This window comes from Geotrypetes seraphini, chromosome 1, assembly GCF_902459505.1.
Source record: "Geotrypetes seraphini chromosome 1, aGeoSer1.1, whole genome shotgun sequence".
NCBI lineage: Eukaryota > Metazoa > Chordata > Amphibia > Gymnophiona > Dermophiidae > Geotrypetes > Geotrypetes seraphini.
Window position 1 is genome coordinate 32,767,466 of NC_047084.1, and position 26,449 is coordinate 32,793,914.

The 26,449-nt window shown below is 41.2% G+C and overlaps 1 protein-coding gene across 4 annotated transcripts in view; it reads right to left on the reverse strand.

Annotated features, from left to right (window-relative positions):
• Positions 1-26,449, reverse strand: part of LHFPL2 (LHFPL tetraspan subfamily member 2) — a 455,941-nt gene that overhangs the window by 203,915 nt on the left and 225,577 nt on the right. For all 4 annotated transcript variants that reach the window (XM_033929476.1, XM_033929484.1, XM_033929504.1 and 1 more), the window contains one exon: positions 18,986-19,054. The gene's annotated coding sequence lies outside the window, so the exon portion shown is untranslated. The remainder of the gene's footprint in view (positions 1-18,985; positions 19,055-26,449) is intronic.

Consider the following 26,449-nt stretch of genomic DNA (forward strand, 5'->3'; position numbering starts at 1 on the left):
AAGATTGTCTGTCTCTACTGATAGTATATACTACAGGCAGCTGAAAAGACGCAGGCATGTCACAGTCTGCTGCCTACTTGGAATCCCAAAGAACTATTTCTTTTGGACTTTCTACAAGATGCTGTTGCTAACAATGTCTCCTGATCCCTATTACTGTTCTGCTGGTTAGACTATTGGTTTAGTATAGTGTTTTGAAAATTCGGTAAAGAGATTGAGCTAAAGTGCGACCTGCAGTAAAATAACATGTACTAACATGCTAGTAACTGTTAATGAGATTGCAATGCTTTTTACAATCCAGCATTACACTCGTTTGGGCACTTGTTTTTTCCTTTAATGCTGTTTGTTGCAAAACTTTATCTACCATGGACCCCTGAGGAAGGTTTGTTGTCTGAAACATGGACCGTGTCGGGTCCCTCGGTTGGTAATAAGGTTGTATATACCATTAGAGTTTGAAATAAACAGTGCCTGCATCTTGTACATTGTCTGCAGTTGTTTTTGGTTTTTGCTTAATGTACAATTTTGGCAACACATGTAAAAATTGCAATGCCAATAAGTTTATATGACTCTGTGAATCAGTAGCGCTAGTGATTTCCAGATGCAGTGCACTAGACTGCACCCCGCTTTTGCTGTTGCTTCTGTTCCTATAAACGTTCCCACCTACACTCATGCAGAATGAGGAAAAACGAGTGAAATTCTCAAATCAACGACATCAGGCAGCAATCATCCGGGCCCCTGCAAGCCCTCTCGCATTACCATTTCACACCAAGGGTCTACTGGAAAGACTTCCCCTTTAACATCTGCTAATCAGACTTCTTCCTTTGAGACTGTAGCAATTAAACCTGTAACTGGATGGAGGCCGATAAGGGGAGGGGGAGGGACAGAAAGATGGGAAACAGAGAGAGGGTGTGTAAGTATTACAGATCTACAGCTAGACAGCTGAGGTGTATCTGATGCTCTGACTGTTGTGCAAATCTAATTAATAAAACTGTGAGAACTAGGTCTTAAATTAAATGGACAATTTCAGCTGTAAGAGCGAGTGGCAGCTGTTGCTGGTCACAAGGGAAAGCTGGGATCTCTTCCAATTGCCAACATCTAAATGCTATTTGAGCATTACGGTGCCAGCCTCACATCTGCAACCATTCTACATAAATACCAGATTGCTAGCCTGTTCCTGAAACAAAGACTACAACATTTTTCCTATTGCTCACCGCAACTGTGCCAAAGACCTATGACATTTATTCAGCCTGCTCTTCCATTTATGCCTTATCTGTATTCCAGAAACACTTGTTTGAACAGTAGCACTTTCTTCACTTTTAGGTTTTTTGGGAACAACTAATGTACGGTACTTTCTCAAGCATTGCTGTTTTGTTGTTGAAAGTCAACCAAGGAAATTCCTTAAGGGAACAAAGAGGTAGGACACTGCCTATGCCCATGTTTTATTTATTTATTTAAGACATTTTTAATCCACCTTTATCCATGACGGCTCACAGTATCACATACACATTTCAGGATTTAAACATCTTAAAAATCATATACATCAGCAAAAATCATAAGATTATACCATCTCAACTTATAAATTACATCTCAACCACTCATCTACTACATTACTTCAATAAAGCAGCACAAATCTGATAACCTACAAAAAAAGATGATATTCAAAAGAAAAAGTATTAACTTAAGAAGCAGGATATTAGCGTAGAAAAGCTTGAACAGATGGGTCTTAAAGCAACTTTCTAAATTGCAGTAGATTTCTACAAAAGTATAAGACAATGTATTCCACATCAATGGTCCAGCTATAGAGAAACATTAATTTTTTGATTGCTTCCATGTTTTTGTCATAAATTCACCAAGCAATAAGGGATCAATAAAATCCTTTTAAGCTGGTATCTGTCACCCAGAGAAATCAGAGCTGGTCAATCACATATAAAAAGAAATGTTAATGTGTTAATATCTGAAATGCCACAGCTCCAATGGAACCTTCTGGCTTAAACTGCAAATTTCATTCATTCTGTGTTTCACTAAAACAGGTCAGTTTCTTTTTTTTTTTCTACAAATGGTAAATTGCTGTAAAAGCTGCCAATTTTTAGAAAAAATCAGTTCAGTGATTTTTGAGAAGAATGAGGGAAAAAATAAGTTGATTGTAGCATCCTCAAGAATATGTCAAAGGAAGCAGGGAGACCTCACCTACAAAATCTAAGTACCCTTTTATGTCAGCTTATATGAAATACGTCTACACATATATTGCCACAGGATTGCAGATAACCTTTTGACACATGGGATCACATTATTTTATTTTTATTTAAAAAATTTATATTCTACACATACCTATGCAGATTAATCCTTAACATACACAATCTAACGACAATGCAATGTCAACATATAGAGACCTAGTAATCTATGTAACTCTGTAAGTCTAAGGGGCTCATGATTGAAACCGAAATACGTCTAAAAACTGGCCTAAATCGACACTTAGACAATCAGTGAAACAGGTCGTCCAAGTGCTGATAATCGAACCGGGTTTTAGATGTATTTAAAAACAACCTAGGCCTTCACAGTGCTGCTGAACGACCAGAGCTAAAAGGGGCGTGTCAAGAGGATTGTCGAGGGCAGGATTTCAGCGGGACGTGGGCCATCCTAGACTTAGTCGTACTACATGTATAACCGAAAGTTTTACAACACTGCCTAGACAGAACCTGGACGTTGTGACTTAGGCCATCTAAAACTAGGTCTAAGTCACAAGAAGGTATCCAAAGTGACAAGATAAGCACTGCAGTCATAAAGTACAGACCCCCCACACACTGCCCCAGTAATCACTGACCCCCACCCCCATGAAAATCATAATAACAACTTTACTTATCTGCCTTCAGAAAATTAGCACCTGGCAGCCTGGCATAGGAACGCCTAGTAGAGCTGCACAGAGGTGGCTTAAGTGGTCTTGGGTTAGTGAACCACGGAGAGGAGGACCCAGGCCCATAAGCCACTCTAATCACTGCATTCATGGTGACACATGTTCACCCCCCAAAAAAACCCCAAAAACCTTTTGTACTGCCATATAAGTGGCTCCTGCAGCCATAAGGGCTATTGGGGTGATAGATAGGTGGGTCTAGTAGATTCTGGGGGTGTTTTGGGGGGTTCACCATGACCTATAAGGGAGCTGTAGCGAGATGTTTATGTGGGACCCTTATTGTGAAGTTCACAGCAGTGCCCCGTAAGGTACCCCACTACTCTGGTGCCATGTCTGGGTGTCCAGTCCATCACTTTTCTGGCCCCTCCCATGCCCAAAAAGTATTTTTCTAGGCGTTTGTGACTTGGACAAATTTTTGGACAAAAATGGGGTATAAAGATGGATGACTTAGTGGTCTGGGCGATCAAACGGCTGGATGTACAGTTGGACGATTTAAAAAAAAAAAAAAAAAAGTTTCGAAAATGGACTCTTTCCCGTGTCCGACTTTGGGCGACTTGTGACTTAGGCCCAAAATGGACTTAGACGTTTCTTTTGATTATGCCCCTCTGTGTGCTTTGAAAATGAGCCCTATAGTTAAAAAAACCCTCAACCAAAAATCCCTAATATAAAATCACAGAGTCTCCACCACCCTCCCCCCCCCCCCAAATCACAAGCTCTCAAAAAGCCTGTACAAACAAAAATGTTTTTGACAGTTTCTTAAAGCTACACTTAGAGGTACACTTCTGTGACCATCCTGAAAGCACGTTCTACCATAAAGGAGCCATATATGAGAAAGAAACCATTCTGGTATTTCGATATTGCACTCTGTGATATTCTACCAAAGAGAGCATCATTGTTGATTCTGATCTTAAACTCCAATTAGGACAATATAAAGGCAATAACTGTTTCAAGACAGCTGGAACATCATAATCTGTTGCCAGGCAAAATAGTAGAGAGTATTATAAAAAACAAAATGACAGAATATATACATAAGCATGCACTAATGAGATAAAGGCAACATAGATTTAGTCAAGGGAAATCTTGCTTCATCAATCTACTGCATTTCTTTGAAGGGGTGAATGAACATGTGGACAAAGGTGAGCCAGTTGATACTGAGTAGTTTCAAAATGCATTTGACAAAGTACTTCATGAAAGACTTCTGAGGAAATTAGGAAGTCATTGGATAGGAGGCAATGACTTAACGTGGATTAAGAACTGGTTGAAAGACAGAAACCAGAGAGTAGGTTTAAATGGTCAATATTCTCAATGGAGAAGGGTAAATAGTGGGATTCTCCAGGAGTCTGTGCTGGGACTGCTGATTTTTAACATATTTATCAATGAATTTTATGGATGTTTGGGAACCAGTAACTAAATACTGTAAGGATTGATCTCTTTAGATGTCCCTTTAAACATACACATCCAGGGCGGGAGGGGGGTACGTTTTAGAATTGGTTTAGGGGGTATATTTAGATTGTTTTTGAAGATATTTATTTATTGATTAATAGGTGGAAGGGTGGGAGGAAATAATTTTATTTTTTATAAATTTTTGTAAGTTTAATGTGCTTTAATTTAAATATTCTATGTAAGTGTATTAATTATTGTGCGGATATGTAGTTTAAAAATTGAATAAAGAATTTAAAAAAAACAAACAAACATATTTATCAATGATAAAGAGATGATAGTGAGAAAATTAAATTTGCTGGCAATACAAAGTTGTTAAATTGCAAGAGGACCTTGTGAGACTGGGCGTCAAAATGGCAGATGATGTTTAATGTGAGCAAATGCAAAGTGAAGCATGTGGGAAAGAAAAAACGGAACTATAACTATGTAATGCAGGTTCCATGTTAGGAGTCGCTATCCAGGAAAAGAATCTCGCTGTCAAAGATACGTTGAAGCCCACAGTGTGTAGTGGCGGCTAAGAAAGCAAATAGAATGTTAGGAATTATCAGGAAAGCAATGGAAAACAAAGATGAAAATGTTATAATGCCCTTGTATCGCTTTATGGTATGACTGTACCTCGAATACTGTGTGCAATTCTGGTCACTGTATCTCAAAGAAGATACAGCGGAATTAGAAAAAGTACAGAGAAGGGTGAGAAAAATGATAAAAGAGATGGGACGACTTCCTTATGAGGAAAGGCTAAAGTGGCTAGGGCTCTTCAGCTTGGAGAAGGGATGGCTCAGGGGTGATGTGATAGAGGTCTATAAAATACTGAGTGGAGTGGAAAGGGAGATGTTAATCACTTGTTTACTCTGCACAGAACTAACTCTCTTCTGATTTTTCTCTTTCAGAGCTGTTTTTCTGCCTCCAAATGGTCATGACATTGATTCAGATGATCTCTTCTCATACTAGGAGACATATGAATGCAATGCATGCAGCCTTCTTCAGCAAGGTCAGAACCCAAAGTAAGCAGACACTTCGAATGAATGTCAAAGTTGTGGATTTTTTCTGCTGCACTTTGAGAAAGGTTGAAACTCTAACTTCAGAGATTTATTTTTTTTTAGGTCATTTAAAAAAAAAAAAATTCTTTATTTATAACTTATTTCCTGTTACAATCAAGTATAATGATTACAACTTGAATCAGATCCATACTTCCAAGTAAAAATAAGAAGAAAAAAAGGAAATAATATCTCACACATTTAGGGCTCCTTTTCCGAAGGCGCGGTAGTGGTTTAATGCACGTAATAGCGCGCACTAAACCGCTGGCCGCGCTAGCTGCTACCGCCTCTTCTTGAGCAGGTGGTAGTTTTCCGGCCAGCGCGAGGGTAGCGCGTGATTAAAAGTCGCTCGTGTTAAAGCCGCTACCGCGGCTTCGTAAAAGGAGCCCCTAGTCCACAATTTTGAGCGAAATCAACAGGAAACTCAAATTATTGCAAACAAATTGCAGCAATATTCTACACATCCTACTGCCGGTTATATGACAAGTTACACATCATTAGTCATAGTTACTAATCCTTCTCTTGATTCTATAAATTCTAACAGCTGTTTAGGCTCAAAAAATAAGAAATTCTTATTCTGATATGCAAAACTTTCAGAAAAGAAATAAAAACCCTGTTATTAAAAAAATCCATGAAGATAACACTGTATGAAACATTTCAATCCTCTGAAGCAACCCGCTCTACTCTGTAACACCTCTGGACATGTCCAGAAATCCTCTTCTGTAATTCTGAAATCCTCTTCTGTAATCCGCCTTGAACCGCAAGGTAATGGCGGAATAAAAATCACTAATGTAATGTAATGTAATATGACATTTTACTGGGAACTTCAACCAAAATACTCCTCCCAGGGCTAGGATTCTTGGTCTTAAGGCCAAGAATTCTTTCCTTCACCTCTGAGATTTCTGAGATGTCAGGAAAAATACGGACATTAGAGCCTAAAAACTGATCATTTATATTACGGAAATACAAATGAAGTATATATTCTCTATCACTTTCCAAAGCAAGAGTTATCAGCAAAGTTGTTCTATTTGTTATAATTTCCAATAAATTCTCCAGAAAAGTTGACAAGTTCATATCCACAACTTTGTCTCCTTGGATCTCATTAGGAGTAGATGCCCCTAAGGGTTTCTTTATATAAAGGTAATTTGCTCTTACAACTGGGAGTAAATTTTCTCTTGGAATAGCTAATATTTCCCAGAAATACTTCCCTGCCATCTCAATAGGTGAAATCCGAGGACACTTAGGAAAATTCAAAAGTCTCAAGTTATTTTTCTTAATTGATTTTCAAAACTCTCCATTTTTCTCACCATAAAAGATCTTTCTTTCACCAATTCAAGTTCTAACACTTTCATTTCACTGAGCTTTTCTTGTTTTTCCAACTTTTCATTTACTTTAGTAAGCGCCAATCCCTGTTTCTTCACTTTGGAAAAGATAGTCTCGTAGTCAGTACTTAATGTTGAAAAAGTCAACTTAAGGTTAGTGTCCATAACTGATGTGGCTTGCCATAATGCTTCCATATCTATCTTCGCTGGTTTTTCTAGCACCCCAAATCTAATGATGTTCCCTCCTGAAACATCTCTCACCTGTGCCGCGGTGTAGGGTAACTGTTGTAACTTCTCATCTGCTCCTTCTCCTTCCAAAGTCGGTGCAGAAACCCCTCTGATGCTGAGGTCTGAAATTTCCTCTCGGGATATCGATACTTCAGCCTCTCCTGTCACCAGCGTGCTTCTGGGTTGGGGTGGGACCAGCCATTGCTCCGGGCTCAAAGATGAATGGTCAAATCATAAACCAGGATCACCTGACAAAGTCAGGTTCTCCTCCGAGGTAGGCTGTGCCGAGCGATATTTTTTAATAAAATAAATGGAACGCATATGTGGTTTTTTTTTAAAGAAGATAAAATGTGAAAAGCTCCCAGAATATGGCATATACTTATTAAAGAAGGAGAATTTCATCTCACATATCCTCTCTAGAGTGGAAGAAATGAAACAAAATGAGATTACTGTGCATGGAAAGGGCTGCACATGCTTGGAAATGTGTTTTGGGATGTCTGACCCTGTGCCATTGGATGTCACCCGTTGTATGCCTGACTCATTTCTACTTATCAATGGAAAATGTATGCTAGATAAACATAGTTATTAAAAGATATTTTTGCTTCCTTTGCAAGACTTCCGAAATTTACAATATATCTAACACATGAGGTTGCAGTACTATGATTTTGTTTATGACATCTTCCATTAGACTCTAATTTTTCAGCCATGTGATAGCAAGGCTATTTCTTTGTTTACAAGCCTACAACATTAAAACCCTGGCAAATGACATTAAAATGTACAAATGGAAGAGTCACCACATCCTATGTGAGCTTCAAACAGCCACAAGGAATATTTTTCAGTGATCATCATATGCTCGAAATACCAAGCATAGACTTGTTTTTATCAAAAATGGATTTATCTTCTTCCCCATCCAACCTCAACATGACTCACAGACTAACATCTGGTTCACTATCCTTTTCTATGTCAGAACTACAGCCTATATGTTATTGGCAAAATTGCAATGAAATTGTATATCTTTCAAGAATTCATCCAAAGCAATCTGATAACCAGTCCAGAGTGTGCACTCAAGGGAATATCAGGGATTCAGACTTGAGAAATGTTTACATAAAAATTTCTGTCTTGGCTCAATGTAGACAGAAAACCTTCCCCTTCATATTTATACCAAGTCTGACAGACTAGGAAATGATCTGAACTGTATCCAATCTCCAGGATGAAAAAAAAACAAAAAAATTACCACTTGATTTGGAAAGCTGGTTAAACCCCTCCCCTTTTACAAAGCCACATAGCAATTGCCACATGGCAAATGTTCCGATGCTCATTAAATCCCTATGGATGTCAAAGTGATTACCGCAGCTTTGTACAAAAAGCCCTAAATTTCAGGGCTCCTTTTACAAAGGTACGCCAGCAGTTTTAGCGTGCGCTTAGCACGTGCTAAAACGCCACGCGCGCTAGCCGCTACCGCCTCCTTCTTAAGAGGAGCTCTCAATGGGTGTTTTTAATCTCTTAAATACTGAACTTTTTCTTCTTCACAAAGAGATTTTCTGTTGAGTAAAGATTGGCAGGGAAAGATACACTCTTTTTGATTCACTAAACTTGGGAGCCAGGTTTACTCTTAAGAATATTTACCTTTATGACTATAAAACATAATTTTTGACTTTTGGCTACTTTTTATGCATCAATTTTTTTATATGCTTGATTTTAATAAATAAAGTTAAAAAAATCTCTAACTCTTTAAATTCATTGTTCCCTTAACTTTCCACTGAATTATTCCATCTGTCCTGGCTGGACAAATAGCATATAGCCAGCTACCTGCTGATATTCAGGAGAGGAGATAGCTGGCTATCTCACATTTAATATCCCATTTCCTAGACTGGCCAGTGACTAGCTTTGTCACACAACATAGCCGGTCACTGCCAATATTCAGCGACTGGCTAGTTAAAGCTAGCGGCTAGATAGACCCACCTAAAAAACAGGTCTATCTTTGGCCACTAGACCTTGGTTGGCCAGCTACTGAATATCAGCTTAGCTGGCTAAGTCCATGGTGGCAAACTTTGATCCAGACAATCAATGCCAGTGGCAGGATACTGCCCCAGCCTTGAATATCAGGGATCACCGCGGTCTGTGAGAGGTAGCTGGGCTGCCTCCCACAGTCCCAATATCAGGCCCTTTATGTTTATTTTTCATTAAAACTTTCTATACTGCCCATGCTGACAAGCAGATCTAAGCGTACAGGCTAAAAAAATATATTTAAAAGAAAGGAACTACATTGTTTTGTCATTTAGGACAGAGGACACCAAACACAAGAGCTACACAACCTTCAAAAACAAATAATTTCACCAGTCAAACTGTACAGCTGGTCATCCAACCCCACCCAGAAAAGGCAGAAAGAAAGGAGACCTGGAAAAGGTAATCACTAATCATCACAGCCATATGCCAACACAAAAAAATGACTCTTCAAGAGTGATGCAAACTTGACAAAAAAGATTTCCAAATGGATAGGAGAAGGAAGACCATTCCACAGTTAGGAAAAAGAAAAAAGAAAGCAGAGTGATGGATAGATTTCTAAAGGGTATTCTTGGGGTTTGGCAAACCAGGAAGTTGGAGTCAAGAGAGTACAGCAAGCAAGATAGATTTTACAGGATAGTGAGAGATGATAGAAAGGAGGCTTCACCCAAATAATAGACCCTATGAATCAGAATGAGAACTTTGAATGAGATCCAGGATCTTATTCCATTGGGGAACCAGTGAAGCTGAGTCAAAAGAGGAGTAATGCGGTGACATTTCTTAGCTTTGCACAGGAGCCTGGCTGCTGCATTTTAGACAATTTGAAGGTGATTAATTTGAGAGTGAGGGCAGCCAGCAAAGAAAGGCATGATAGGCTATGTGTAAGGCAGAGAAATCAAGAAAATCACAAAGGGAACAAAGAGTATGAAGAGAGATAAAACACATTCTCCAAGGACAAGAAAACATCATATGCTCATATATGGATGATGTCATCCATGGAACCCGATATGGACAGTATCAAGTGAACTGTCACTTTAAATCTTTAGGCAATGCCCATACCGTGCATGTAACATAGTAGATGACGGCAGATAAAGACCCGAATGTACCATCCAGTCTGCCCAACCTGATTCAATTTAAATGTATTGCTGCCTCCCTGCACAATGTCAGCTCTTCATTTTCTGTGGAGCTGAGAAACTCAAGCAACTCCGAGTCCTTTTTTCCTTCTGAGCGCATTGACTAATTTTGTCATCTTTCGAGCCATTATGCCCTTTGACATAGCATCAGCCGTTTTCCCTCATGTCAAAGAGAATACCAAATGACTATAAGAAATGTACTCAATGTAAGTGAACCATTTCAGGCTCTGATCCACTTAATTGGTGTGTGCAGTGTCTGGGTCCTCAACATTGGGACATTCACTGTGACCTCTCTCTCAGCATGCAAAAGAGGTCACTGAAAGCTCAAAAACTTCAGTTCAAAAAACTTTTTGGTACCGTGTTGGCATCGACATCAAGCATGGCAGGGGACTCAGAACCTAACACTCAGCCTCCTGTGATGCAGGGATCTACATCGATACCAAGGGAAACGGCACCATATCAAGAGCATCAAGTATTGTGCTTCTTACAGAGACAGGACTTTACTTCCTCTTCATCTATGCCTCGTACATTGAGAGACCTGGCACATAAGAAAGCTAAGAAGCACAAACATTCTTTCTCTTTTAGGCATGGCACTGTGTCCTCCCAAGCATCGACTTCCTTAATGCACAGTAAGCACTGATGCACCAAAGACAACTTTCCTTCCACCTAAGCTGATGTCTCATCATAGGCATGCCTAGACATCGAGATCTCCCATGTCCTGACATCTGGTACAGCAGACTGTTTCCATGCCGATGTCTCTTCTGGTATCGGCACCATCTCTCCAAGCCAGATCTGGGCTATGCTCAGACAAGAGTTTTCAGGACTAAGGCATACACATACTTTACATGCATTTACAGCTTCCATGCCTGCCTCAGCCCCATTATTGAGATGGCTTGGGAAATCCACTGCTTATTCCTAGGATAAGCAGTATAAAATCTGTTTTACTCCTTGGGATCTTGCGAGGTACTTTTGACCCGGGTTAGTCACTGTTGAAAACAGGATACTGAGCTTAATGGACCTTTGATCTTACCCAGTATGGCAACTCTTATGTTCTTATCTCATTCACCTGTGTCAAACAGTATCCACCCGTCAATGCACTTCTGCATGTCAGTATCATGGCGTCGATGGTACACATTACTGCACTGATATGTCTTCACCTCAGAGTTCCACAATGGACTGTCAACTCAATGGTCTCAAGCCACAGGACATCTATCTGTTCTGATCCAAGTCACCACAGGCATGGAAACATAGAAACAGACGGCAGATAAGGGCCAAGGCCCATCCAGTCTGCCCACCCTAATGTCCCTCCCCTACCATTGCCCTGTGAATAGATCCCTCCTCTTCCTTTGCCCTGTGAATAGATCCCACGTGACGATCCCATCTGGCCTTAAAATCAGGCATGCTGCTGGCCTCAATCACATGTAGTGGAAGACTATTCCAGCGATCAACCACCCTTTCTGTGAAAAAGAATTTCCTGGTGTCAGCTCGTAGTTTCCCTCCCCTAATTTTCCACGGATGCCCTCTTGTTGTCGTGGGACCCTTGAAGAGGAAGATATCTTCCTCCGTCTCTATGCGGCCCGAGAGATACTTGAATGTCTCGATCATGTCCCCCCTCTCTCTACGCTCCTCGAGTGAGTATAGCTGCAATTTGTTTAACCGTTCCTTGTATGGGAGATCCTTGAGTCCTGAGACCATCCGAGTGGCCATTCTCTGAACCGACTCCAGTCTCAGCACATCCTTGCGATAATGCGGTCTCCAGAATTGCACACAGTATTCCAGGTGGGGCCTCACCATGGATCTATACAATGGCATAATGACTTCCGGCTTTCGGCTGACGAAGCCTCTGCGTATGCAACCTATGACTTGTCTTGCTTTGGATGAAGCTTGCTCCACTTGATTGGCATCTGTCACTCTCTCCAATGGTGGATGATTCCTCACAATCTCACTCAACGTCTTCCTTTCCAGCACCCCTCCCCCATCAAAAACTTCTAACCATAGATGTTTTGATGTTAGGATGGAGTGCTTATCTAGACTGCTTCCTCACTGAAGGAGTATGGTCTCACCAAGAGCAAACCTCCATCTCAATCTTCCTGAACCGTGAGCAATAGGTACTGCTCTTAGAACTTTTCAGGACTGTCTCCTACAACAGGTAGCCTTGTCCAAACAGACAATCAAGTTGTCATGTTCTATCTGAACAAACAAGGGGGAAAGAGATCTTGCCCCCTTTGATGGAAGAAATTGAGATTTCAAGTTGGCAGTTTACTTAGCGGGGAAACAGAATGTCTTGGCAAACAAATTAAGCAGACTCCAGCCTCATGAATGGTCTCTCAGCACAACCATCTTAAGAACATAAGAATTGCCAAACTTGGGCAGACTGAAGGTCAATCAAGCCCAGTATCCTGTTTCCAACAGTGGCCAACCAGGTCTCAAGTACCTAGCAAGATCTCAAGTAGTAAAACAGATTTTATGCTGCTTATCCTAGGAATAACTAGTGGATTTCCCCAAGTCATCTCAATAATGGCCTATGGACTTCTCTTTTAGGAAATTATCCACATTCTCTGGCAATGAAATCCAGAGTTTAATTACATGTTGTGTGAAGAAATTTTTTTGGGGGGGTTCATTTTAAATCTACTACTTAGTAGCTTTATCACATGCCCCCTAGTCCTAGTATTCTTGGAAAGAGTAAACAAGCGATTCACATCTACCCTTTCCACTCAGTATTTTATAGACCTCTATCATATCACCCCTGAGCTGTCTCTTCTCCAAGCTGAAGAGCCCTAGTCACTTTTGCTTTCCTCACAGGGAAGTTGTCCCAACCCTTTTATAATTTTTGTCACCTTCACTGTACTTTTTCTAATTTCACTATATCTTTTATGAGATATGGCAACCAGAATTGCACACAGTATTCAAGGCTCAACCATACCATAGAGCGATAAAAGGGCATTATAACATTTTCATCTTTGTTTTCCATTCCTTTTCTGATAACTCCTAACTTTCTGTTTGCTTTCTTAGCTGCTGTTGCACATTGAGCTGAGGGTTTCATCGAAGACACCTAGATCCTTTTCCTGGGCAGTGACTCCTAATATGGAACTTTGCATCACATAGCTATAGTTCGAGTTCCTCTTTCTATATGCATCACTTTGCACTTGCTCACATTAAACGTCATCTGCCATTTTGATGCTCAGTCTCTCAAGGTCCTCTAGCAATTTTTCACAATCCTCTGCGAGTTAACTACTTTGAATAACGACTTTGTGTCATAAGAAAATTTAATTATTTCACTAGTTATTCCCATCTCTAGATCATTGATAAATGTTAAAAAGCAATGGTCCCAGCACAGACCCCTTGGAAACCCCATTATTTACCCTTCACCATTGAGAATATTGACCATTTGAACCTACTCTCTGTTTTCTGTCTTTCAACCAGTTCTTAATCCATAATAGGACATTACCTCCTATCCCATGACTTTCTAATTTCCTCAGAAGTCTTTCATGAGGTACTTTGTCAAATGCCTTTTGAAAATCCAAATACACAATATCAACTGGCTCACCTCTATCCAAATGTTCATTTACCTCTTCAAAAAAATGCAGTAGATTAGTGAGGCAAGATTTCTCTTAACTAAATCCATGTTGGCTTCCTCTCATTAATCCAATCTTATGCATATGTTCTGTCATTTTGTTCTTTATAATAGTCTCTACCATTTTGCCCGGCACTGGCGTCAGAGTCACCTTTCTATAATTTCACAGATGACTTCTGGAACCCTTTCTAAAAATTGGTGTCATGTTGGCCAGCCTCTAGTCTGCTGGTACTATGCTGGATTTTAAAGACAAATTTCAAATTACTAACAATAGTTCTGCAAGTTCATTTTTCAATTCTATCAGCATTCAGTCCAGGTGATTTCCTATTGTTCAATTTGTCAAATAGACCTATTACATCTTCCAGTGTTACAGAGATTTGTTTGAGTTTCTCTGGCTTTATCAGAATTGAATATCATTTCTGGCACTGGTAACTCCCCAACGTCTTCCTCGATGAAGACCAAAGCAAAGAATTCATTTAATCTCTGCACTATGGCCTTGTCTTCCCTGACAGCCCCTTTTACCCCTCAGTCATCTAGCGGTCTAACTGATTTTCTTCCCTGCTTCTTGCCATAAAAAAAGTTTTTACTGTCTGTTTTTGCTTCAAGTGCAATTTTCTTTTCAAGGTCTCTCTTTGCTTTCCTTATTAGCCTTTGCTTTTGACTTGACATTCCTTGTGTGTTTACAATTATTTTTAGTCGGATCCTTCTTCCACTTTCTGAAGGTTTCTTTTTTAGCTCTAATAGCTTCTTTCACCTCACTCGTTTAACCACACCAGCTGCCGTTTGGTCTTCCTTCCTCCTTTTTTAATACATGGAATATATCTGTCTGGGCTTCCAGGATGGTATTTTTGAATAACATCCATGCCTGATTTAAACTTTTGACCTTTGCAGCTGCTCCTTTATGTTTCTTTTTTACCATTCTTCGTTTGTTATAATAGTCTTTTTTTCCTTTTTTAAAGTTAAATGCTATAGTACTGAATTTCCTGTGTGATCTTATTCCAGGGATTATATCAAATCTGATCATGTTATGATCACTGTTATCAAGCAGCCTCAACAGCATTATCTCCTGCACCAAATCATGCTCTCCACTAAGAACTAGGTCTAGAATTGTTTTGCCTCTTGTCGGTTCCTGAACCTGCTGCTCCATAAAGCAATCCTTGATTTCAACATGGAATTTTATCTCCTTAGCATGCCCTGATGATACATTTGCCCAATCAATATCGGTGCAGTTGAAATCACCCATTATTATTGTGTTACCCAGTTTATTAGCCTCCTTAATTTCTGATATAATTTCATCATCTGTCTATTCATCCTGGTCAAGCAGATGGTAGTAGACTCATATCTCTATCCTTTTCCCCTTTACATATGGAATTTCTACCCATAAGGATTCCAAGGTGTGTTTCAGCTCCTGTAGAATTTTCAGTCCATTCGATTCAAGGCCCTTCTTAACATATAATGCTACACCTGGATGGAACAGAGATGAAGCTGCTAAGTACACAGATACTATAGAGTAGAGAATGACATGGTGACAAAATTCATCACCGTTCTAGTCCCCAAGATAACCATGGGAAAGAATCCTGCGTCATTCTTTACTGTCTTATCTCAATCTCAGTCCTTCTACACAAGCCTTCTTCAATGCAAGGCTTGAGGATCAGTAGTTGTTCCCATTCATACTCTGATTCTTCCCTCTCTCCTTAAAAAATGACATGGAGATGGTTTCCTGCGGTTATCCATGGGGACAGTGATGAATTTTGTCACCATGCCATTCTCTACTATAGAGTACATGAATATATTTGCAACTTTTTTTTGGAGAGGTGTAAGTGTGTGTGTTAGCATTTGTGTGCTATTGGGGATTGTTCTGGGAGCCTTTTTTAAAAATACATATAGGTGCCTACATTGCTTTTATAAAATTGCATACTGATAACCCTAATGGGCTCAATGAATAATTGGATGACTTTGGTGTAAGCTGATTGGTGCCCCGCTGACATCTGGTTCTTTATAATCTGATTCCAGCAGCCATTTTGAAGAGATGAGCATTGAGCTAAGAAAAATTGGATGTGCATTAAGTTGATGTGAATTTGTGAGTTTCCGTGGGCCACGTATTTATGTGCATAAAAAAGCTTTCTTACACAATAAAAGATTGGGGTTTTTTCCACAGTCTGACTTCCCTGATGCAACAGAAGTAAAACACAGCGCTATGTTGGAAGGCTGTTCTCTGTGTGACTGAGTAAGTGAATGGGACAGGAAATGGGACTTGATATATCGCCTTTCTAGGCGTTACAATCAAAGCAGTTTACACATTATATACAGGTACTTATATTGTACCTGGAACAATGGAGAGTTAAGTGACTTGCCAGAGTCACAATTAGAGTAGTTGCTTCATCTACTAAGATAAGTCAAAGTTTTTGGAATTTGACAACTCGATAAAAATATAGATTTAAAAAAAAATTTTTTTTTTGAAAATTCCGCAAACCTCTTTTCCACCTGTGTCGAGGGTTATTATCTTCCAGTTGGAAAGAAGAAAACAGCTGAGGAACAACAGGCTCCTGTTATAGAAGCGTTAGTTATGTTAGTCTAGACCAGGGGTGCCCACACTTTTTGGGCTTGCGAGCTACTTTTTAAATGACCAAACCAAAATGATCTACCAACAATAAAATAAAAAAAAAACCACAAAGCACACTGTACGCATAGAAAATGTTAATCATCATTCCTATTCCAGGGTTTTTCAAAGAGGTCAAAGCAGATGACTCTATGCACTATCACCTCACTAACAATCATACAAAAATAGACAAATATATCCCCCTCCCTTTTTACTAAACCACGTTAGTAAACCATGTTACTAAACCACGTTACTAAACCATGTTAGCAGTTTTTAGCGCAGGGAGCTGCGCTGAATGCCCAGCGCTGCTCTCGACACTCATAGGCTCCCTGCGCTAAAAACCTCTATTGCGGTTTAGTAAAAGGGGACCTTAGTGTAAAATATAGACAGCAGATATAAATTCAGACACATTTTGATCACTAAATTTAAAATAAAATCATTTTCCCTACCTTGTCTGGTGATTTCATGAGTCTCTGGTTGCACTTTCTTCTTCTGACTGTGCATACAATCTTTCTTCCCTTCTTTTAGCCTGTATGCTTCCTCTCCTCCAGACCTCATTCCTTCCCCCAACTTTTCCTTCCTCTTCCCTGCCCTTTCTTTTTCTCTGCCTCCCTTTCATTTTTTTCTGTTTCTCTTCTTTCCTTCTGTCTCCCTGCCTGCCCTTTTTCTTTCTTTCTCCCTGCCTTCCCCCAAGCCACTGCCACTGCCATTACCATTGGGGACCAGGACCCAAACGCCACCAATAACAGGCCCCAAGCTCTCCCTGCTTCGGCCAACCAGCATTCCTCTCCCCGACGTCAATTCTGCCGTCGGGAAGAGGAAGGCTGATCAGCCCAAGATCGTGATCAACCTATTGAGGGAAATGCTGCCGGGTCCTGCCTTCGCGGAAACAGAAAGTAGGCAGGACCCGGCAGGAAGAAGAACAAATGCTTCACTAACCTGTCTCCCGCATTAGCCCGTAGTGAATGCTTGCTTCAGGGCTCTCAACATGTGCATGCCGGCTTCCCTTCTCCCCCCCCCCCCGGACATAACTTCCGGTTTCGGAGGGAAGAGAAGAGAAGCCGGCACGCACACGTTAGAGCCTGGAGCATAAGTTCGCTACGGGCTGAAATCTCCAAGCCGTTTTTTTTTGGGGGGGTTTAATGTTCAGCAGCGGCAGATGACAGCTGGGCGGATCGCCCAGCTAAAAGGCCCTAGAGAGAACACTGGAGAGGAAGGCTGATCGGCCCGTAGATCAGGAGGGCAACACGAGTCTATCACAGAGCCCGGGATGGGCTCCGCGATCGACTCGCGTTGCCTTCCTGAGCTACTGGTTGATCGCGATCGACGCATTGGGCACCCCTGGTCTAGACTAATATATTGGAAAGATCAGACTCTGATCAGATATCAGTGGCTACACTTTTTGTTCAATTAGCTTTTGAATCTGACAGAAATTGGTTGTTGAAGATATTTTTTAAACTTAAAGATAAAGAGTTTATGAATTACAAGATCAGAATGTATCCAGATGTATCCAGAGCGACCCAAAAAAAGAGGAAACAATTTTTGATTTTGCGTCCTCAGGTTCTAAAATTGGGGGCAACATTTGTGCTTAGATTTCCTTGTAAATGTTTAGTTAATATTCAGGGAACTAGATATGTATTTTTTGAGTCTTCACAATTGTCAAGATTTATCTCAGGTAAAGATGTGATCAATGCTAGTACCCCTGTTAACATACAAGAAGAAGGCTTGTAATATGAAGGCCTAGGTGATATTCAGGCTCGCTTGTCTGTTTACCTAATAATGATTTAATAACTACGAAATTCTGATTTATTTTAAAGCTCTCTCCCTTATACTGTGAACTAACAGTACAAAGGGAAAAATTTCCTATTTTTCTTGTATTTATTTTGATTTTTGTTATATTTGTAAATGTTTAATATGAATGATTTTGGTGATCATAAAATTGGAAACTTTAATAAAAGAAAGTTCAAAAAAGAAATATAGATCATTTTTTAAAATTTTGATTTAAAGATGATGTTGAAAACGATGTAAAAAATAGATCTGTGAAGAGTCATGATATTGATCTGGATATTATTCATTTTCCAAAAGTATCCACCATTCTGAAAGGCCACAAAAATATTTAATTGAGTGAGGGTATTGGTTTGTGGATTTTGTTATCCCTCATGGTAGTTTGACTTGTACCAAATTGGGATTGCTTTTACAAAATAGGTACCTTCTGGAGTTCTCAAATAGGGTCCTCTTATAAAATCACTACACAGCATATGGAGCCTACACAAAATAGCAGACATATGCTATCAACTGATCAAATCCAGTCCTTCTTCTTTCTTTTCCCTCCTTCATATTTGAAAACAGTCAAAAAACGAATTTGAGGTACCAAGTTTAATATCCAACTTTCAAGTTTCATTAAAATTTGATATACTACAGGGTGACAAGCTGTTGACGTATTAGCAATGAGCAGTTAGTGAATTATATAAGAAGGAGGATAATATCTGTAAGAGGAAGAAAAGAAAGGGGAGGGGAGAGAATTCAGAAAATGAAGAATTGCTTTATTGAGAGGAAAGAAAAGACAAAGTAAGGTAGAGCAGAGTGGGATCGAGAGCATTGCCAGTGCGCTGTGGTACAGGCCGACCCCAGTCTAATTAATCAGGAAAGGCATCAAGGAACAGATGTCCACCAAGGAATAGATAATGTGCAAGCAAATTCAAATGGAACAATGCACAAATAATAACATCAAAATATTACTCACCAACTTTCTTGTTCATAGAATACCTCTTTGACAAAATGGGGAACGCCAGTTAAGGAATACTAGTTAAACCTGTGGAAATAATTTTTTAAGAGAAATGTAAGAAACAATGCAGGTATAATTTAATTAATTATTAATTAATAATTATTAACTGCTTTAATGAAGAGGTTCACTCAAAGTGGTGTGCAAGAGTAACTTGACATAGGTGACCTACTGTACATCATAAAAGAAGCATTTCTATAGTAAAAGGACCAAATACCAGCATGATATACAATTAGAACAGTGAAATAAACTTGGAAAGAGGCAAATTAAATTGAAGAAATAGCAACAACATGATGTGAAGCCCCATTTACGTAGAACACAAGAGATCAGAACGGAGACATTCAGGTCGAGTTATGCTCAGTTCAGAACATAAGAATTGCCGCTGCAGGGTCAGACCAGTGGTCCATCGCGCCCAGCAGTCCGCTCATGCGGCGGCCCCCAGGTCGAAGACCTGTGCCCTAACCGAGACCAGCCCTACCTGCGTTCGTTCTGGTTCAGCAAGGACTTGTCCAACCTTGTCTTGAATCCCTGGAGCGTGTTTTCCCTTATAACAGACTCTGGGAGAGCACTCCACCACTCTCTGGGTGAAGAAGAACTTCCTTACATTTGTACAGAATCTATCCCCTTTTAACTTCAGAGAGTGCCCTCTCGTTCTCCAGTTCATTTTTTTTATTGGTGAATAACATAGTTAACCCACAAAGCATCATACAAATCTCTATATAACCAGCTTCCAAACCATTGAAAATTCACCACAAAATTTTCACATTTTTAAGCATCCTCTGAAAGAACAGGTATTAATATACAATGCAGTAATCAGCAGTAATCCCCTCACATCCCACCTCATAACTCCCCCCCTCCCACCAAGAAAAACAAGATGAAGAGAATGAGAGGGCACTCGCTAAAGTTAGAAGGGAAAAGATTCCGTACAAACGTAAGGCAGTTCTTCATCACCCAGAGAGTGGTAGAAATCTGGAAGGCTCTTCCAGAGGCTGTTATAGGGGAAAGCACCCTTCAGGGATTCAAGACAAGGTTGGATAAGTTCCTAATGGAACAGAACATATGCAAGTAAGGCTAGACTCAAATAGGGCACTGGTCTTTGACCTAAGGGCTGCCACGCGAGCAGACTGCTGGGCACGATGGACCACTGGGCTGACCCAGCAGCGGCACTTCTTATGTTTTTATGTTCTTATACTTTTACATGACCCTGGTTTAGTATGTTCAGGAGTGTATTTTGGCTGAATCACAAGTGAAGTCATGATTTACATGCACATTTACCTGCTCCTGAGCAGATGTGGAAGCCTATGACCTCAATTTTGGAATGACTTGATGCTTTTTCTCTAGTATTTCGTAAAGAGCATACTGTAGGGACATTTCTGTCTTTATAAAATATACTGAAAGTAAAGTCCCTTCTCAACCTCCAAACCAAGGTGGCCTGTTATAAAATTACCCTCCGGATGTCTCTCATAGATGTGGTCAACTTGCATTTGTGTGATTATGCAAGCTGATGAGCAGAAAAGTATTGAAAAGATTTGTGTTGCTTATATGTTTTAATTGTGTTACTACAGAATTTCATCCAAGGGATGAGAGCAAAATGGAATGAGTTATTTGCCTTCCAATTTTCCACACAAACCATAACAATTTAGATAATTGTCTGCTTATTAAAAGATTATCTGTCACCAGACTTGGCTAGCATCTCGGGCTTAGAATGCGATGATAACATAAAGAATTCATTGTTTATGTTATCATTACTTAATTCACTGATAAATACTGTCACTATAAGGGAAAAAAAGGAACAGTTGTGCATATTCTTTGAAATAAACTGGTATACCTAGTCATAAGAACATAAGAAATGCCATACTGGATCAGAACAAAGGTATATCCAAAGCCAAATTCCAACAGTAGTCAATCCATATCACAAGTACCTGAAAGGATCCTAAAATATGGCTAAATTTTATACCACTTTACCCCAAGGTTAAGCAGTGGCTCTCCCCAGGTCTACCTTAATAAAGGTTTATGGACTTTTCCTCCAGGAACTCACTCTAAACTTATTTTTATATACAGCTATGCTAACTGCTCTTACCATATTCTCCGGCAATGAATTCCAGAGCTTAATTATGCATTGAGTAAAAAAATGTTTTCTCCAAGTTGGTTTTTGTGTTGGAATTAGCAACTTCATGGTGTGTTCCCTAGTCATATAACTTTTTCAAAGAGTAAACAATTGATCTGTGTTTACCCATTCCTCACCACTCAGGATTTTATATACAGTTTATTTCCGTTTGATATACCGCTCTATAGGAAGTACGGACATACCCCTGGATTCTATATAACGCAGCCAAAGCCGTGTGCACAAATCTGTGTGCATTGCTGATTTATGCATGCAACTTTAATTGCACAACAAGCTAATCAGTGCCGATAATTGGCAATTAACAATACTCGGTGCTAATTAAAAATTATGTGCACAACTTTCTAAGTGTATTTTATAAAGGGCTAGATTTCCGATCCGGGCAGGTCCAACGAATTCAAGAAGATAAAATAGGCAAATGAGGGTGATCAGAGGAACGCCCCCATCTGCCTGCATGGATCGCTGTTGTGCGATCCATTCGCATGCGCAGACCATCTGTAGATGGTCTGCGCATGTCTGTCCCAGCCGCGACTTTTTATTTTTGCGGTATATAAACCTAAGGCTTAGTTTAGTTTATTGTTTTTTACTTTTTAAACTTTAGTTTTTAGCCCTTCAAGCCTGGGGTTTTAACCCACTTTAAACCCGTAGGTTAAAACCATGGGCTCGCAGGTCAGGAAGGGCAGGAGAGATTCGGGGAAGGGCAGTAGAACGGCGATGCGGCAGGAGAGATTCGGGGAAGATCGAGGCAGAGCAGGGCGAGCAGCAGGAGACAGAAGCTGGGCAGAGCATGGCGGCATTTGGGGCGAGCAGGCAGGAGAGATTGCAGAGGGCAGAGAGCAGGGCTTCCAGTTGGAAAGACATTTTCCACTGGTCCCCAGCAGTCGCTTCTTCAGTTGTTCAGCCAGCCTGGTTGGATGTGAAATTTGGTGTTGTGAATCGTTTCCAAGCCTACTTTGCATGCGTTTCACCTCATTTGCATGCACGGATTTGAAGCGGATTGCAGGAGAGGTAAGTGAATCAGGCCGGAGGGAAATTTGGTCGTAAGGTACACAATCGGTTTGCTTTGCGAACCTGGCCTAAAGTGGTGCATGTAAATTCTAGTGTCTGAATATCCCAGGTGGGCATAGCTAGGGGTGTAGCATGGGCAAGAATAATAGCTGGCAAAGATTGGTAGAACCAGCTAATGATCTGAAACACATAATATGACTGTTATTTTACTTTTCTGCTTTACTCTAAAATGGATTGTAACTTTCTGTCTTTACGCTCATTAATCAATTTTGAGTTCCGTGTGGAACTCGGCTAGGCGTCCCCAATGACCAGAATTGCATACAATACTTAAGGTATGCTCATACCATGGAGTGATATAGGGGCATTATGAAATTCTCAGTTTCACTTTCTTGTCCTAATAATTTGCAGCATTCTATTTCATTTTATGGTTTCCACCTCATATTGAACAAAGGATTTCAACATACTGTCCATGAAGTCTTTGGACTATAATCGCCCTTTTAAGGATGGTTTTAGATGCTTTTTAATCCTGCATTATTGCCGGTTGTTTTTTTTTCCCTCCCCTTCGATCCTCCCTACTTCCTCTTTTCTCTTTAAATATTGTAGTTCTTCCCTTTATCCAGAAACTCTGCAATGAGAGGGCATAGGATGACGTTAAGAGGTGATAGGCTCCGGAATAATCTAAGGAAATACTTTTTTACAGAAAGGGTGGTAGATGCATGGAACAGTCTCCCAGAAGAGGTGGTGGAGACAGAGACTGTGTCTGAATTCAAGAGGGCCTGGGATAGTCATGTGGGATCTCTCAGAGAGAGTAAGCGATAATGGTTACAGCAGATAGCCAGACTAGATGGGCCATTTGGCCTTTATCTGCCATCGTGTTTCTATATTTCTATCATTTCAGTCCTGTCTGTGGATTACTGTATAACAAATTTTAATAAAATTGAAACATGAAGTTGAGAAGATCCTTAAGATGTGTATAATAGAACAACTGCATCCGGCACACTCAGAACATCCGGCACACTCACAAAAACATCCGGCACACTCAAAACATCTGACACACTCACAAAAACATCCGGCACACTCACAAGAACATCCGGCAAACTCACAACATCCGGCACACTCACAACATCCAGTACACTCAGAAGAATATCTGGCACACTCACAACATCCGGCACACTCACAAAAACATCCGGCACACTCACAAAAACATCCGGCACACTCACAACGCCCAGAACACCCACATCCGGCACACTCACAACATCCAGTACACTCAGAAGAACATCCAGCACACTCACAAAAACATCCGGCACACTCACAACGTCCGGCACATTCACAAGAACATCCGGCACACTCACAAGAACATCCGGCACACTCAGAAAAACATCCGGCACACTCACAAAAACATCCGGCACACTCACAACGTCCAGCACACCCACAACATCCGGCACAGTCACAACATCCAGTACACTCAGAAGAACATCCAGCACACTCACAAAAACATCCGGCACACTCACAACGTCCAGAACACCCACATCCGGCACACTCACAACATCCAGTACACTCAGAAGAACATCCAGCACACTCACAAAAACATCCGGCACACTCACAACGTCCGGCACATTCACAAGAACATCCGGCACACTCAGAAAAACATCCGGCACACTCAGAAAAACATCCGGCACACTCAGAAAAACATCCGGCACACTCACAAAAACATCCGGCACACTCACAACGTCCGGCACATTCACAAGAACATCCGGCACACTCACAAGAACATCCGGCACACTCAGAAAAACATCCGGCACACTCAGAAAAACATCCGGCACACTCACAAAAACATCCGGCACACTCACAACGTCCAGCACACCCACAACATCCGGCACAGTCACAACATCCAGTACACTCAGAAGAACATCCAGCACACTCACAAAAACATCCGGCACACTCACAACGTCCGGCACATTCACAAGAACATCCGGCACACTCACAAGAACATCCGGCACACTCAGAAAAACATCCGGCACACTCACAAAAACATCCGGCACACTCACAACGTCCAGCACACCCACAACATCCGGCACAGTCACAACATCCAGTACACTCAGAAGAACATCCAGCACACTCACAAAAACATCCGGCACACTCACAACGTCCGGCACACTCACAAGAACATCCGGCACACTCACAAAAACATCCGGCACACTCACAACGTCCAGCACACCCACAACATCCGGCACAGTCACAACATCCAGTACACTCAGAAGAACATCCAGCACACTCACAAAAACATCCGGCACACTCACAACGTCCGGCACATTCACAAGAACATCCGGCACACTCACAAGAACATCCGGCACACTCAGAAAAACATCCGGCACACTCACAAAAACATCCGGCACACTCACAACGTCCAGCACACCCACAACATCCGGCACAGTCACAACATCCAGTACACTCAGAAGAACATCCAGCACACTCACAAAAACATCCGGCACACTCACAACGTCCGGCACATTCACAAGAACATCCGGCACACTCACAAGAACATCCGGCACACTCAGAAAACATCCGGCACACTCAGAAAACATCCGGCACACTCACAAAAACATCCGGCACACTCACAACGTCCAGCACACCCACAACATCCGGCACAGTCACAACATCCAGTACACTCAGAAGAACATCCAGCACACTCACAAAAACATCCGGCACACTCACAACGTCCGGCACACTCACAAGAACATCCGGCACACTCACAACATCCAGCACACTCACAATGTCCGGCACACCCACAACATCCGGCACACCCACAACATCCGGCACACTCACAACATCCAGCACACTCACAAGAACATCCGGCACACTCACAACATCCGGCACACTCACAAGAACATCCGGCACACTCACAAGAACATCCGGCACACTCACAACATCCAGCACACTCACAAAAACATCTGGCACACTCACAACATCCAGCACACTCACAAAAACATCCGGCACACTCACAACATCCAGCACACTCACAAAAACATCCGGCACACTCACAACATCCAGCACACTCACAAAAACATCCGGCACACTCACAACATCCAGCACACTCACAATGTCCGGCACACTCACAACAATTACTGTACAACCTTTGCATCTACTGTAAATCATCTGAAGTTAAAGCAGAGTTCCAATGCAAAAAACGTACTGCACTTTAGCAAAAAGAGGTCACATGTGTGTAGTATTTAGGAAACCAAATATTGGAATTCCAGTTTAAGCTCAGAAGGAAGTGAAATCCAGATCTGTGGTAGACAAACTTGAAAAGTATACTTAGGTGCACTTGCCAACCAAATTTCATTTGTTCAGGCAATTTTTAAGCTACAGTCTGACTGTGATCTTAGGTAAATTGAGCCTATTCCATTGAATGCTCTAAATGCGATAAGTAACTTGAACAGGATTTTAATCTTAATTGTTAACCAATGCTGGGAAATGAGTAATAGGGAGACTCTGTTCCCAACTTCCCCCACCTGTGTTCATTTTTGCAGCCATATTTTGAACCAGCTGAAGGGAAGCTATTGTCTCCTGAGGCATAGCAACTTGAACTGCATACAATTATTACAGTGGCACAGAACCACCGCTTGTATTACCTGACACAGATTTGATTGTGGAAAATAAAGTCTAATTTGCCTCGAAAGTTGGAGATTTTAAAAAGTTTTATAAATTAGTTAATCTGCCTGTCAACTGAAGCTCTGGAATCAATATTTACATTAATAGGCTGACAGCCACTGGCAGACAGTGTTTTGTTTTGGGTTTTTTTAACACTGACTGCTGCTGGCTAATTTAGCCCCAGATACTCAATGCCAGGCAATATGAGGGCACCAGCACTGAATATCCATGGCTGAATTGTCTTGCAGTGCTTGCCAGAGCTTAAGTGGGTCCTGTCTGTACTATATCTAGCCAGGGCCTGCATAAAACAGTTATGTGAGCCCCACCTGAGTATCGATTGGAACCTGCATAAATTTCCCCAACCTTTTCAAAGTGCTTGGAGCCCACTCTGCTCTCCCCACCCCAAAAGAGCCCCCATCTTCCCGTTCCCACTCCCCCAGCCCACAACAAACGAGCTCCCTCCCACTCACCTACCTGGAACATCCCCCAGGGGATACCTGGAGGTTCGAGAGGTCCCTGCCTCCCCACAACCCCCCCCCCCAGTGGTCAAGGGAACTCCCAACAGAATATAATCACTTCTATAATGTTTGGCCCCCAGCAGACCTCCCCCCCCCACATCCCCCCTGCCTTTGTAGTTGAAGGCC